Source organism: Triticum dicoccoides, chromosome 3B (assembly GCF_002162155.2).
Source record: "Triticum dicoccoides isolate Atlit2015 ecotype Zavitan chromosome 3B, WEW_v2.0, whole genome shotgun sequence".
Taxonomy (NCBI): Eukaryota; Viridiplantae; Streptophyta; class Magnoliopsida; order Poales; family Poaceae; genus Triticum; species Triticum dicoccoides.
In genome coordinates, this window is record NC_041385.1 from 105,777,585 (window position 1) to 105,789,956 (window position 12,372).

The following is a 12,372-nucleotide window of genomic DNA, read 5'->3' on the forward strand; positions in this document are numbered from 1 at the left end:
TCGCATGTGGAGCTCACCAGTGCCCTCGAGCCTCCTCGTCTCTTTAGCCATCCGTTGGCATCTGCCGTGCACCCACCACAACAAGTGAGGTGAGGAATTTGGGGGTACGAGTGGAGCAAGCTGACGTGAGGTGGGTGGGAGTGAGGAGGAAGAAGAGCAGCCAGGTTTTTTTTGGGGGGGGGGCGCTGTGCCGGGTGTGGGTAGCGCCTCTCATTAAGTAAATATATGGGCTTTTGAATTGATTTTACTATTTACTAGGGTGGATGGGCTGTTTTGTCTTGGGCCCAGAGGAACAATTACTACTAGTACAGTGGATGCACTACCGCTTCTGGCTCCTCCTAGGTCATCAAAACATCTCCCTCTACTGAATGTCATTATACTTTTGTTCACCAACATGCGGGCCATGCAGCGCACGGGCCCAAATGCACTCCACAAAATTAGAAGGCAGTATGCAGGAGGAGAGTCACCCCAGTCGTAGCGCGGCAGTAACGAGTCATCGTATCACAAAACCCCACCCCCCGTAGTCTAAGTTTGATGGACAAAGCAGCCATCATTTCACTCTTCGCTGAATCCCCTTCTCCCTCACTGTCTTCAAGAAAGGCAACACTTGCATCTGCCACTCTACTTGTCTCCCAACATAGGGAAGTGTCACGCCCAATATGCGACCCTATCCAAAAGGAACTCGAAGGTCCCACCAAGGATAGACCCGCATATTGAAACGCTTTTGCAAGGTGGATATCATTACATCAACATTACATAATAGATGGGGATACATACAAGAGGCATACAATGCCACATGAATACAACATCACATTACATAAGATCAACATCCGACTACGGATGAAACACAAACAGAAACTCAAATGACATCCACCCTGCTAGCCCAGGCTGCTGACCTGGAACCTATCCCCTGATCGAAGAAGAAGCAGAAGAAGAACTCCAATACAAGCAAACATCGCTCTCGCGTCAAGATCATCGCGAAACCTGTACCTGCAACTGTTGTTGTAGTTATCTGTGAGCCAAGAGGACTCAGCAATCCCATTACCATGGGTATCAAGACTAGCAAAGCTTAAAGGGGAAGGAAGGGGTAAAGTGGTGAGGTTGCAGCAGCGACTAAGCATATATGGTGGCTAACATATGCAAATAAGAGCGAGAAGAGAGCAAGTGGAATGGTCGTGAAACTAGCAATGATCAAGAAGTGATCCTGAACTCCTACTTACGTCAAACATAACCCAGAAACCATGTTCACTTTCCGGACTCCGCCGAAAAGAGACCATCACGGCTACACACACGGTTGATGCGTTTTAATTCTGATCTGGTGTCAAGTTATCTACAACTGGACATTAACAAATTCCCGTCTGCCTATAACCGTAGGCACGGCTTTCGAAAGATTATACCCTGCAGGGGTGTCCAAACTTAGCCCATGATAAGCTCTTGCGATCAACGAAGGATATACCTTCTCCCAGGAAGACCCGATCAGACTCGGAATCCCGGTTTACAAGACATCTCGACAATGGCAAACAAGACCAGCAAGACCGCCCGATGCGCCGACAATCCTGATAGGAGCTGCACATATCTCGTTCTCAGGGCAACACCGGATAAGCGAAGCGTACAGGAACCAACGTAACCCAAGTTGCCAAGGGATGGCCCCGCACGGAGCTCTAGTTTGGACCAACACTTAGACAAGCACTGGCCCGGGGGGGCTATAATAAAGATGACCCTTGGGTTAATTACTCCCAAGGGAAATATAGGTGGTGGTGAGGCAAATGGTAAAACCAATGTTGGGCCTTGCTGGAGGAGTTTTATTCAAAGCGAACTGTCAAGGGGGTCCCATAAATCACCTGACCGCGTAAGGAACGCAAAATCCGGGAACATAACACCATTATGACGGAAATTAGGGCGGCAAGAGTGGAACAAAACACCAGGCATAAGGCGGAGCCTTCCACCCTTTACCAAGTATATATATGCATTAATAATATAAGAGATATTGTGATATCCCAACAAAATCCTGTCCACCATGGAGCAATCTTCAACTTCACCTGCAACTAGCAACGCTATAAGAGGGGCTGAGCAAAGCGGTAACATAGCCAAGCAACGGTTTGCTAGGAATGGTGTCAAAGGTTAGAGGTTCATGGCAATTTGGGGAGGCTTGAAGAACAAAAGATAAGTAACGCAGCAAAGCGATAGAACGAAGCAACTAGCATAGCAATTATAGTAGGGAGATCCAGGGTAGCAGTCATCTTGCCTAAAATCCCGCAAGGAAGAAGAACGAGTCCATGAAGAAGACAAGCGGACATAGTCGAACGAATCCTCACAACTCCGGAACGAAACCGAAGGCAACCCGGAAAGAAGCAAACAACATGGTAAACAAACATCACATAAACATGGCATGACGCACACACAAGTATGATGCATGTCCGGTTTAAAGAGGCATGGCATGACAAAATGCACAAACAATACTACAAATGAAGTGGAGCTCAATATGCAATGAGTTGCATATTGACGAAACACCACATGACTTATTTAGTTCTCTCTCGTTTAGGTACTCAACAATATTAAATGTTATTAAACATGGCAAGAGGTGAAGCATAAATAAAGTAACTATCTAGGCAAGTTTAAATGAGGCCGGAACAACAAACAACAATTCCGAAAAAACCTCATGTGCAATTTATGAATTTGGTACTGTTCTGCCCGAAACACAATTTTAGTGTTGTTAAATAGTAAAACAAAGTGCACCATGTTAATCTAGGCATTTTTCCACCCCATTTACATATAAAGTTTATTTAAAATGGAGCTACGGTTAATTAGTTATGAAATAAAGCATTTTAACATGGCATTTAGCAAAAATAAATGCAAACAGCATTTTAAACATGGATGAAAGTGGCATATTATTAATCTACACAAAATTCTAAGCATTTCACATGTATGAAGATTTTACATATGATGCATATTTTGTGAGTTATTAAATGCATGAAGAACAGGGGGTTTTCTACAAAACATTAATTCCTGGATAAATACTAAAATCGCTGGACAGAAAAAAAAAAGAATGGGCCGAAACTGCTGGACCAACAAGAGGAAAAAAACACAGGGGCTTCAGCGCGGTGGCCTCACCATGGGACAAGCCCAAGCGGTGGAGAGGTAGGCCGGGAAGGGGTACTGGGCCTTGGGGAGGCGCTAGCCCAGGCGCTGGAGTGGCCGCGGTCAACGCGGGCGAGCGGGCTCGAGGCGCTCGTCCTCTGCTCGATGCAGAGCTGCGGGCGGCGCCTGGAGCAGAGCTCCGGCAAGCGAGGCGAATGGGCGGCGAGGCGAGGGACTGCAGAGAAGGCCCGACGAGGTGGGGACGGGGCGGATCCGGCTGGCCGGCGCCAGATCCGGGCAACGACGACGCAGACGGAGCTCAAGGGCGGCCATGGCGTTTTCCTGCGGCGGATGATGAAAGGGCAAGAGCGGTCAGGAGGGAGAGGGCACGGGGAAGGAGAAGAAAGAGAGCAGGGTGCAGGGACGGCCTGGGAGTGGCGGAGGGCATCGGCGGCGGTGGAGGCTGGTGGCGGCGACGAGGGCTCGGGGTCGAGGGATCCTCCCCTCGATCCAGAACGGGAGCGGGAGGCGCGGGGCGCTCGGGCCCAGATCGGTCTGCCGCGGGCCTTGGATTGGCCGGCCGGGCCCCGGGCGGTGCGAGGAAGGCCAGGAGGACGCGTGGAGGGCGCGGGTTGGAGGAGGCGAGTGTTGGGGCGACGTGGAGGTCCCCGGTTGGCTCGGGGCGCGGTGGCGGCGGCGCCAAGTGGCGAGCTGGAGCGGGTGGCACGGAAATGGAGGTGGGAGGCGGCGGAGATCCCGAGGAGGAGGGGGGGATTGCTGCGGCTGTGTTAGGGAAGGGGTAGGTTGCCAAATTTGGAAGGGGGGTGTCCATATATAGGCAGGGATGGCTAGGGTTTGGTTTTAGGAGGGTTTTGGAAGGGGGGTTCCGGACGGTTCCGGACGCGAGGGGGGTTAGGAAGGCCTAGGTGGGCTGTGAAGAGAGGGTTGGGCTGAGAGCAGAGGGAATAAATGCAGCCCGGCAATTGTTTCCGGATACCGAAAACGTCCGACGAAGGTACCGGCAACGGTACCGCTACGTTTAATGGTTGGGAAGTCAAACGGACTCCGAAAGCGACGACACTTGGCAGGCGGCCTGTCTACACTATAATAAGACCGCACGACAAGTTGCAACCCATTCCGAGAACATTTTTATGCCACTTATAAAATAATATTTCGAAGGTGCCGCGGGCGCGTGCGAGTGTGTCTGGACTCCGAACGGACAACGGAGAGAACCAAGAGGACCCGAACGGATGCAAGTTTTGAAAAACATGCAGATGAAATGCAGATGATGACATGGTAAAATGCAACATGCAAGCAAATGACATGGCAATGAAGGCGAATAACTGGCGGACACCTGGCGCAACGAATCCGGGGCGTTACAACACTCCTCCACTAACAAGAGATCTCGTCCCGAGATCTAGGATGGCACCGGAGAGAAACGAAAGAGGAAGAGAAGAGGTAAACTAAGTTGCTTCTTTGACGAACGAGTGAAACCATGAACCTTGAGAGGTTGAGCAATTTGTAAGAAAGAGTACAACAGAGATGAATGAGATTGCAACAATCCGTTAGAAAAGAGGAACAAGGAACATTACGATAACTTGAAGGTTGCAAAGACATGAATCAAGAGTTTAATGGACAAGATAGGGTTCAAAACCACTCCGGTTACAACAAGATGAGAGAGGAAGAATTCGGGCAGCACTCCGGTTGTACATGGAAGGAATAGAACATGAACTTGAGAAGATGGGAAGATACTTGATGAAATCAACAACACACTGCCTCCGGAAGTATTGAAAGAATGGCATAATGGGTAAGAAGGATTTCAGACAGCACTCAGGTTGAAAAGAGAGGCAAAACTTGATAAGATGAAAGAACTTGAAGAGATGACACAACACTCTGGTTAAATGGAGAAGCAAGGAGAAGAAAATGATCTTGGCAAAGCAAGGTGATGAGTGAAAAGAGCAACATCACAATGCCTTCGGAACGAAAGAATAGAAGCTAGATTGTTGGGATAAAGGGGCGGAGAAGAAAATGACAATTTCTGCCACAAATGAACTTGGAAATCATCCTTGCAAAGAAGGATTGAACGGAGTTGTTGGAAAATCAACAACTAAAAACACAAGTTTGTAGTGGGCTTATGGAAAACTTCTCAAAATTGAGGCGAAATTCTGCCACTAACGGAAACAATAGATTGGATTGAGGTCAACATGGAGATGACAACTCCTTTCGCCGAGAGGATAGGAAAAAAACTTGGATCATTGATAAGCACCACAATAGCAACATTCCTTAGGGAAGGCTTTAGGTTAAATATAACCCAAGATAACTGCAACGAAGAAGTTGATTGGTCGAAAAGATCTCTTGAACAAAGAGAAAATGATGGATTTAAAATACCTCATTCTTGACAACATATGAATCATGAAACATGAAGGAAATTGTCAAGAGTGACATAACACAACCTCAAAAGATAAGGTAGAAAGAATTGCACTTTGGAATGCAAGATGAAGAATACTTGAACTCCTCAAAACAAGACATGTGTTGAGCACCATGTTTATTTTTTGAGTATAGCTTGGCAGATCTTAGCTCCGAGAGAAATCTTGAAGAACAAAATGAGAATGAAAGAAATCCTTGATGAACCATCATGTAGAGCCTCCATGAAGAACTCCAGTAATAAAAGGATGATAGAAAGAAAGAGAGGTTGAAAACACAAGGTGAACCCTTGCAATGATTTAGATGGAGCTTCGCGACGAGATAATTGAGAGAGCTTGGAACTCCGAAAAGAAAGATGAAGCCTCTCGAACCGAGAATGTGATATGATGACCAACTCCGGAAAGAAAGATGAATCACTTGTAATCAAGAATTTATTCATCATGAATAATCTCCGTAAAAAGAATTGAGTCACCTCGAGGAAATAAGAATAAGATTTATTGTATGCTTATCCTTCATCAAATTTAATTGATGACAAGCAACGGATTTGGCATACTACTTATTCCCCTTGAAAAAGGATTAAGAAAGATATAGCGTAAACTTGAGAAGGTATTGATGGAGCCACCAGTGGGATTTGGAAACAACGAATGAATTGATATGATAACGAAGGAAGTGAAATCTTGAACAAACCACCATAAGACTTGAAAATGAAAGTAGCAAAGGCACAATTCAGCGGGAAGAATTTGAAAACGAATGAAGATACTTGAGGGGATTTAGATACATGAGAACAAAGAGATCATGAACTAATTAGAAGATATTTGAGCGATGCACCGGAAGAATTCGAGAACGATAGCTACATGCTGAGAACGAAGAATTATGACATGATGGCCTTCGGAGGAAAGAAATGGAAACAACTCATGAAATGCTTCGGATGGGTGAAAAGAATTGTCATAATCGAAAACAATTACGAGAGGATGGCATCAAGCTAGAATCACGAATCTTTGAGAGAACGGATAAGATTTGGAGGAAAACTCTTGTTTGGTCTTCAAATGTTGATAATGACGATGGGAAACACCACCATGAATTGTTGAGATACTCCGGGAGAAAATTAGAAAGGTTGAACCAACGATGAAAATATTTTGAAAGCGATATTGAAGAAAGAATATGACTGATGAAAATTCATTCTTACGTCAAACTTTGAAAAGGATTTGAGAATAGCTCTGGGAAATTAGAAGAGTCAGGTAAGATCCTGGGAAAAGACCTGTGGGTTAGGGCCCACTCAAAAGATACACCTTCGAAAAATTACTTGAAAGGGAAATTGCACCGGTTGAATTAAATGACTTGAATGAGATAACAACCTCGAAATATCTTGAACGGATTGAGAATGGAAACACAAGTCTTGTGAAATATCTTCAGCACTCCAGGACAAATGAATAGCGAGAAATGAAAGATTAAGAGGTGCACCGGTATGAAAAAGCATTTGACACGAGGAAAAGAATATGATCAACACAGAAAGCTTGGAATTAATCCACTAGAGAAGAAACAACAATGAAGGACGATGAACTTGAAGCTCATGAGCATCTTCACAAGGGATCACCGGATCAGAACATTGATTGAAAAGAATGAAGAGACTTCACATGAGTAAATGGATACTTAATTAAAATATATGATTCCTTGTAGAAAAGGGTGGGAGGGCGGGAACACAAAGACAACTTGGGACGGATAAAACAAACACCAATGAGAAAACTTATAATTGATCTCACGAATGGGAAAAAATGATAGTATTAGCCTGGAGAGAAACACGCCGGTTGGAAAATAATTAACATGACAACCTCAATGATCAAGAAGGATTAGCACTCCCATAGAAATATGAGAACACCGCTTGAAAGGTATAGAATCAACACTTGACTTTGAAGCAACTCGAATACCACAAATAAAACAAAACAAAGGATTGGCTTGCAGAATAAGCCGGAACAAATACATATGACAGAGGTTTACCCAATCCCATATCATGTATCTGTCGGAAAGATATTCTAGGAGCTACTTGAATTCCCACCTATAAACTCCCGAAACTTTCTCGTTATGCAATCTGGTGTTGGGGATACAGGGGAAACAAAATATCTCACCCAAACTAACAATACCTACATCCAGCTGTATCCATCCGTCAACACATAACCAAGAAACCTCCGGAAATCGTGTACCTCAACTTTCGAAAAGCATCCGTTATACGAGTTATGGCAATACTACCGAACTCCCCAGTACTGGGTGACGTCGAGGTTATCTCACCAACAACTTCATAAAAGACATTTTCGATGTCGGCAAAACTCAGGTATTCCAGAACTGCAACGATAAAATTGTGACGACAACACCTCGGAGCTCAACTCCCCGGGTCAAAGCCACATAATAGACAGGAGGCACCAAGAACAATGTTCTCGTCACAAAACCATCGGAACGATTCCAAGATACCCGCGTGATCCTAAAAAAAATTTAGTGAAATTTGAGGAGAGGAAAGTCAAAACATCTACGTCAGGAGACCTCACCCGAGCGACGAAGGGGGCTGAGGAGTAAAAAGAATCCTACTCTCCGATATATATAATCCTAAGACTCAAAATAGTTTTCTTCTAGACTCAACAACGGCCAGCAATCAAGGGGGCTCCTATGGTCGGTCGAGGCATCTGATACCAACTTGTCACGCCCAATATGCGACCCTATCCAAAAGGAACTCGAAGGTCCCACCAAGGATAGACCCGCATATTGATACGCTTTTGCAAGGTGGATATCATTACATCAACATTACATAATAGACGGGGATACATACAAGAGGCAGACAATGCCACATGAATACAACATCACATTACATAAGATCAACATCCGACTACGGATGAAACACAAACAGAAACTCAAATGACATCCACCCTGCTAGCCCAGGCTGCCGACCTGGAACCTATCCCCTGATCGAAGAAGAAGCAGAAGAAGAACTCCAATACAAGCAAACATCGCTCTCGCGTCAAGATCATCACGAAACCTATACCTGCAACTGTTGTTGTAGTAATCTCTGAGCCACGAGGACTCAGCAATCCCATTACCATGGGTATCAAGACTAGCAAAGCTTAAAGGGGAAGGAAGGGGTAAAGTGGTGAGGTTGCAGCAGCGACTAAGCATATATGGTGGCTAACATACGCAAATAAGAGCGAGAAGAGAGCAAGCAGAACGGTCGTGAAACTAGCAATGATCAAGAAGTGATCCTGAACTCCTACTTACGTCAAACATAACCCAGAAACCGTGTTCACTTTCTGGACTCCGCCGAAAAAGACCATCACGGCTACACACACGGTTGATGCGTTTTAATTCGGATCTGGTGTCAAGTTATCTACAACCGGACATTAACAAATTCCCATCTGCCTATAACCGCAGGCACGGCTTTCGAAAGATTATACCCTGCAGGGGTGTCCCAACTTAACCCACTATAAGCTCTCGCGATCAACGAAGGATATACGTTCTCCCAGGAAGACCCGATCAGACTCGGAATCCCGGTTTACAAGACATCTCGACAATGGTAAAACAAGACCAGCAAGACCGCCCGATGCGCCGACAATCCCGATAGGAGCTGCACATATCTCGTTATCAGGGCAACACCGGATAAGCGAAGCGTATAGGAACCGACGTAACCCAAGTTGCCAAGGGATGGCCCCGCACGGTGCTCTAGTTTGGACCAACACTTAGACAAGCACTGGCCCGGGGGGGCTATAATAAAGATGACCCTTGGGTTAATTACTCCCAAGGGAAATATAGGTGGTGGTGAGGCAAATGGTAAAACCAATGTTGGGCCTTGCTGGAGGAGTTTTATTCAAAGCGAACTGTCAAGGGGGTCCCATAAATCACCCGACCGCGTAAGGAACGCAAAATCCGGGAACATAACACTGGTATGACGGAAACTAGGGCGGCAAGAGTGGAACAAAACACCAGGCATAAGGCCGAGCCTTCCACCCTTTACCAAGTATATAGATGCATTAATAATATAAGAGATATTGTGATATCCCAACAAAATCATGTCCACCATGGAGCAATCTTCAACTTCACCTGCAACTAGCAACGCTACAAGACGGGCTGAGCAAAGCGGTAACATAGCCAAGCAACGGTTTTCTAGGAATGGTGTCAAAGGTTAGAGGTTCATGGCAATTTGGGGAGGCTTGAAGAACAAAATATAGGTAACGCAGCAAAGCGATAGAACGAAGCAACTAGCATAGTAATGATAGTAGTGAGATCTAGGGTAGCCTAGCAATGATAGTAGTGAGATCCAGGGAAGAAGAACGAGTCCATGAAGAAGACAAGCGGACGTAGCCGAACGAATCCTCACAACTCCAGAACGAAACCGAAGGCAACCCGGAAAGAAGCAAACAACATGGTAAACAAACATCACATAAACATGGCATGACGCACACACAAGTATGATGCATGTCCGGTTTAAAGAGGCATGGCATGACAAAGTGCACAAACAATACTACAAATGAAGTGGAGCTCAATATGCAATGAGTTGCATATTGACGAAACACCACATGACTAATTTAGTTCTGTCTCATTTAGGTACTCAACAATATTAAATGTTATTAAACATGGCAAGAGGTGAAGCATAAATAAACTAACTATCTAGGAAAGTTTAAATGAGGCCGGAACAACAAACAACAATTCCGGAAAAACCTCATGTGCAATTTATGAATTTGGTACTGTTCTGCCCAAAACACAATTTTAGAGTTGTTAAACAATAAAACAAAGTGCACCATGTTAATCTAGGCATTTTTCCACCCCATTTACATATAAAGTTTATTTAAAATGGAGCTACGGTTAATTAGTTATGAAATAAAGCATTTTAACATGGCATTTAGCAAAAATAAATGCAAACAGAATTTTAAACATTTTAAACATGGATGAAAGTGCCATATTATTAATCTACACAAAATTCTAAGCATTTTACATGTATGAAGTTTTTACATATGATGCATATTTTGTGAGTTATTAAATGCATGAACAACATGGGGTTTTCTGTAAAACATTAATTCCTGGATAAATACTAAAATCGCTGGACAGAAAAAAAATAAGAATGGGCCGAAACTGCTGGACCAACAAGAGGAAAAAAAACACAGGGGCTTCAGCGCGGTGGCCTCACCATGGGACAAGCCCAAGCGGTGGAGAGGTAGGCCGGGAAGGGGCACTGGGCCTTGGGGAGGCGCTGGCCCAGGCGCTGGAGTGGCCGCGGTCAACGCGAGCGAGCGGGCTCGAGGCGCTCGTCCTCTGCTCGATGCAGAGCTGCGGGTGGCGCCTGGAGCAGAGCTCCGACAAGCGAGGCGAAGGGGTGGCGAGGCGAGGGACTGCAGAGAAGGCCCGACGAGGTGGGGACGGGGCGGATCCGGCTGGCCGGCGCCGGATCCGGGCAATGACGGCGCAGACGGAGCTCAAGGGTGGCCATGGCGTTTTCCTGCGGCGGACGATGAAAGGGCAAGAGCGGTCAGGAGGGAGAGGGCACGGGGAAGGAGAAGAAAGAGAGCAGGGTGCAGGGACGGCCTGGGAGTGGCGGAGGGCATCGGAGGCGGTGGAGGCTGGTGGCGGCGACGAGGGCTCGGGGTTGAGGGATCCTCCCCTCGATCCAGAACGGGAGCGGGAGGCGCGGGGCGCTCGGGCCCAGATCGGTCTGCCGCGGGCCTTGGATTGGCCGGCCGGGCCCCGGGCGGCGCGAGGAAGGCCAGGAGGACGCGTGCAGGGCGCGGGTTGGAGGAGGCGAGTGTTGGGGCGACGTGAAGGTCCCCGGTTGGCTCGGGGCGCGGTGGCGGCGGCGCCAAGTGGCGAGCTGGAGCGGGTGGCGCGGAAATGGAGGTGGGAGGCGGTGGAGATCCCGAGGAGGAGGGGGGATTGCTGCGGCTGTGTTAGGGAAGGGGTAGGCTGCCAAATTTGGAAGGGGGTGTCCATATATAGGCAGGGATGGCTAGGGTTTGGTTTTAGGAGGGTTTTGGAGCCCTCCGATCTCGATCGGGCGGTTCCGATCGCGAGGGGGGTTAGGAAGGCCTAGGTGGGCTGTGAAGAGAGGGTTGGGCTGAGAGCAGAGGGAATAAATGCAGCCCGGGAATTGTTTCCGGATACCGAAACCATCCGACGAAGGTACCGGCAACGGTACCGCTACGTTTAACGGTTGGACAATCAAACGGACTCCGAAAGCGACGAAACTTGGCAGGCGGCCTGTCTACACTATAATAAGACCGCACGACAAGTTGCAACCCATTCCGAGAACTTTTTTATGCCATTTATAAAATAATATTTCGGAGGTGCCACGGGCACGTGTGAGTGTGTCTGGACTCCGAACGGACAATGGGGAGAACCGAGAGGACCCGAACGGATGCAATTTTTGAAAAACATGCAGATGAAATGCAGATAATGACATGGTAAAATGCAACATGCAAGCAAATGACATGGCAACGAAGGCGAATAACTAGCGGACACCTGGCGCAACGAATCCGGGGCGTTACAGGAAGGTAAGCGGATCCGTGATGTTGGTATATTTTCGTTCAGAGAAAAAAATGAACTTTTGCAAAGCAGTAACACATCCCCACTCTCTTTTTTGTTTCATTGTCATTGTGATTGTGTTTTCCTTTCAGTGGTCTCCTAGTATTCGTCAGTTTAATGATGGACCAAGGAGAACCAGGCAAAGATCTGTTGATATTGGAGCAGACGTGCGAGGCTTATCCCCATGAGATAGAGAGCTCCAAGAAGATGGAGGCAACTAATGAGCCAACCCCACATACGCTCACGGCCACTACTGAGATGGTCAACGCCCCGTTTGAGGTTACAACCCCCGTGGCACTTCAGGAGCAGCTTTCCCCCTTC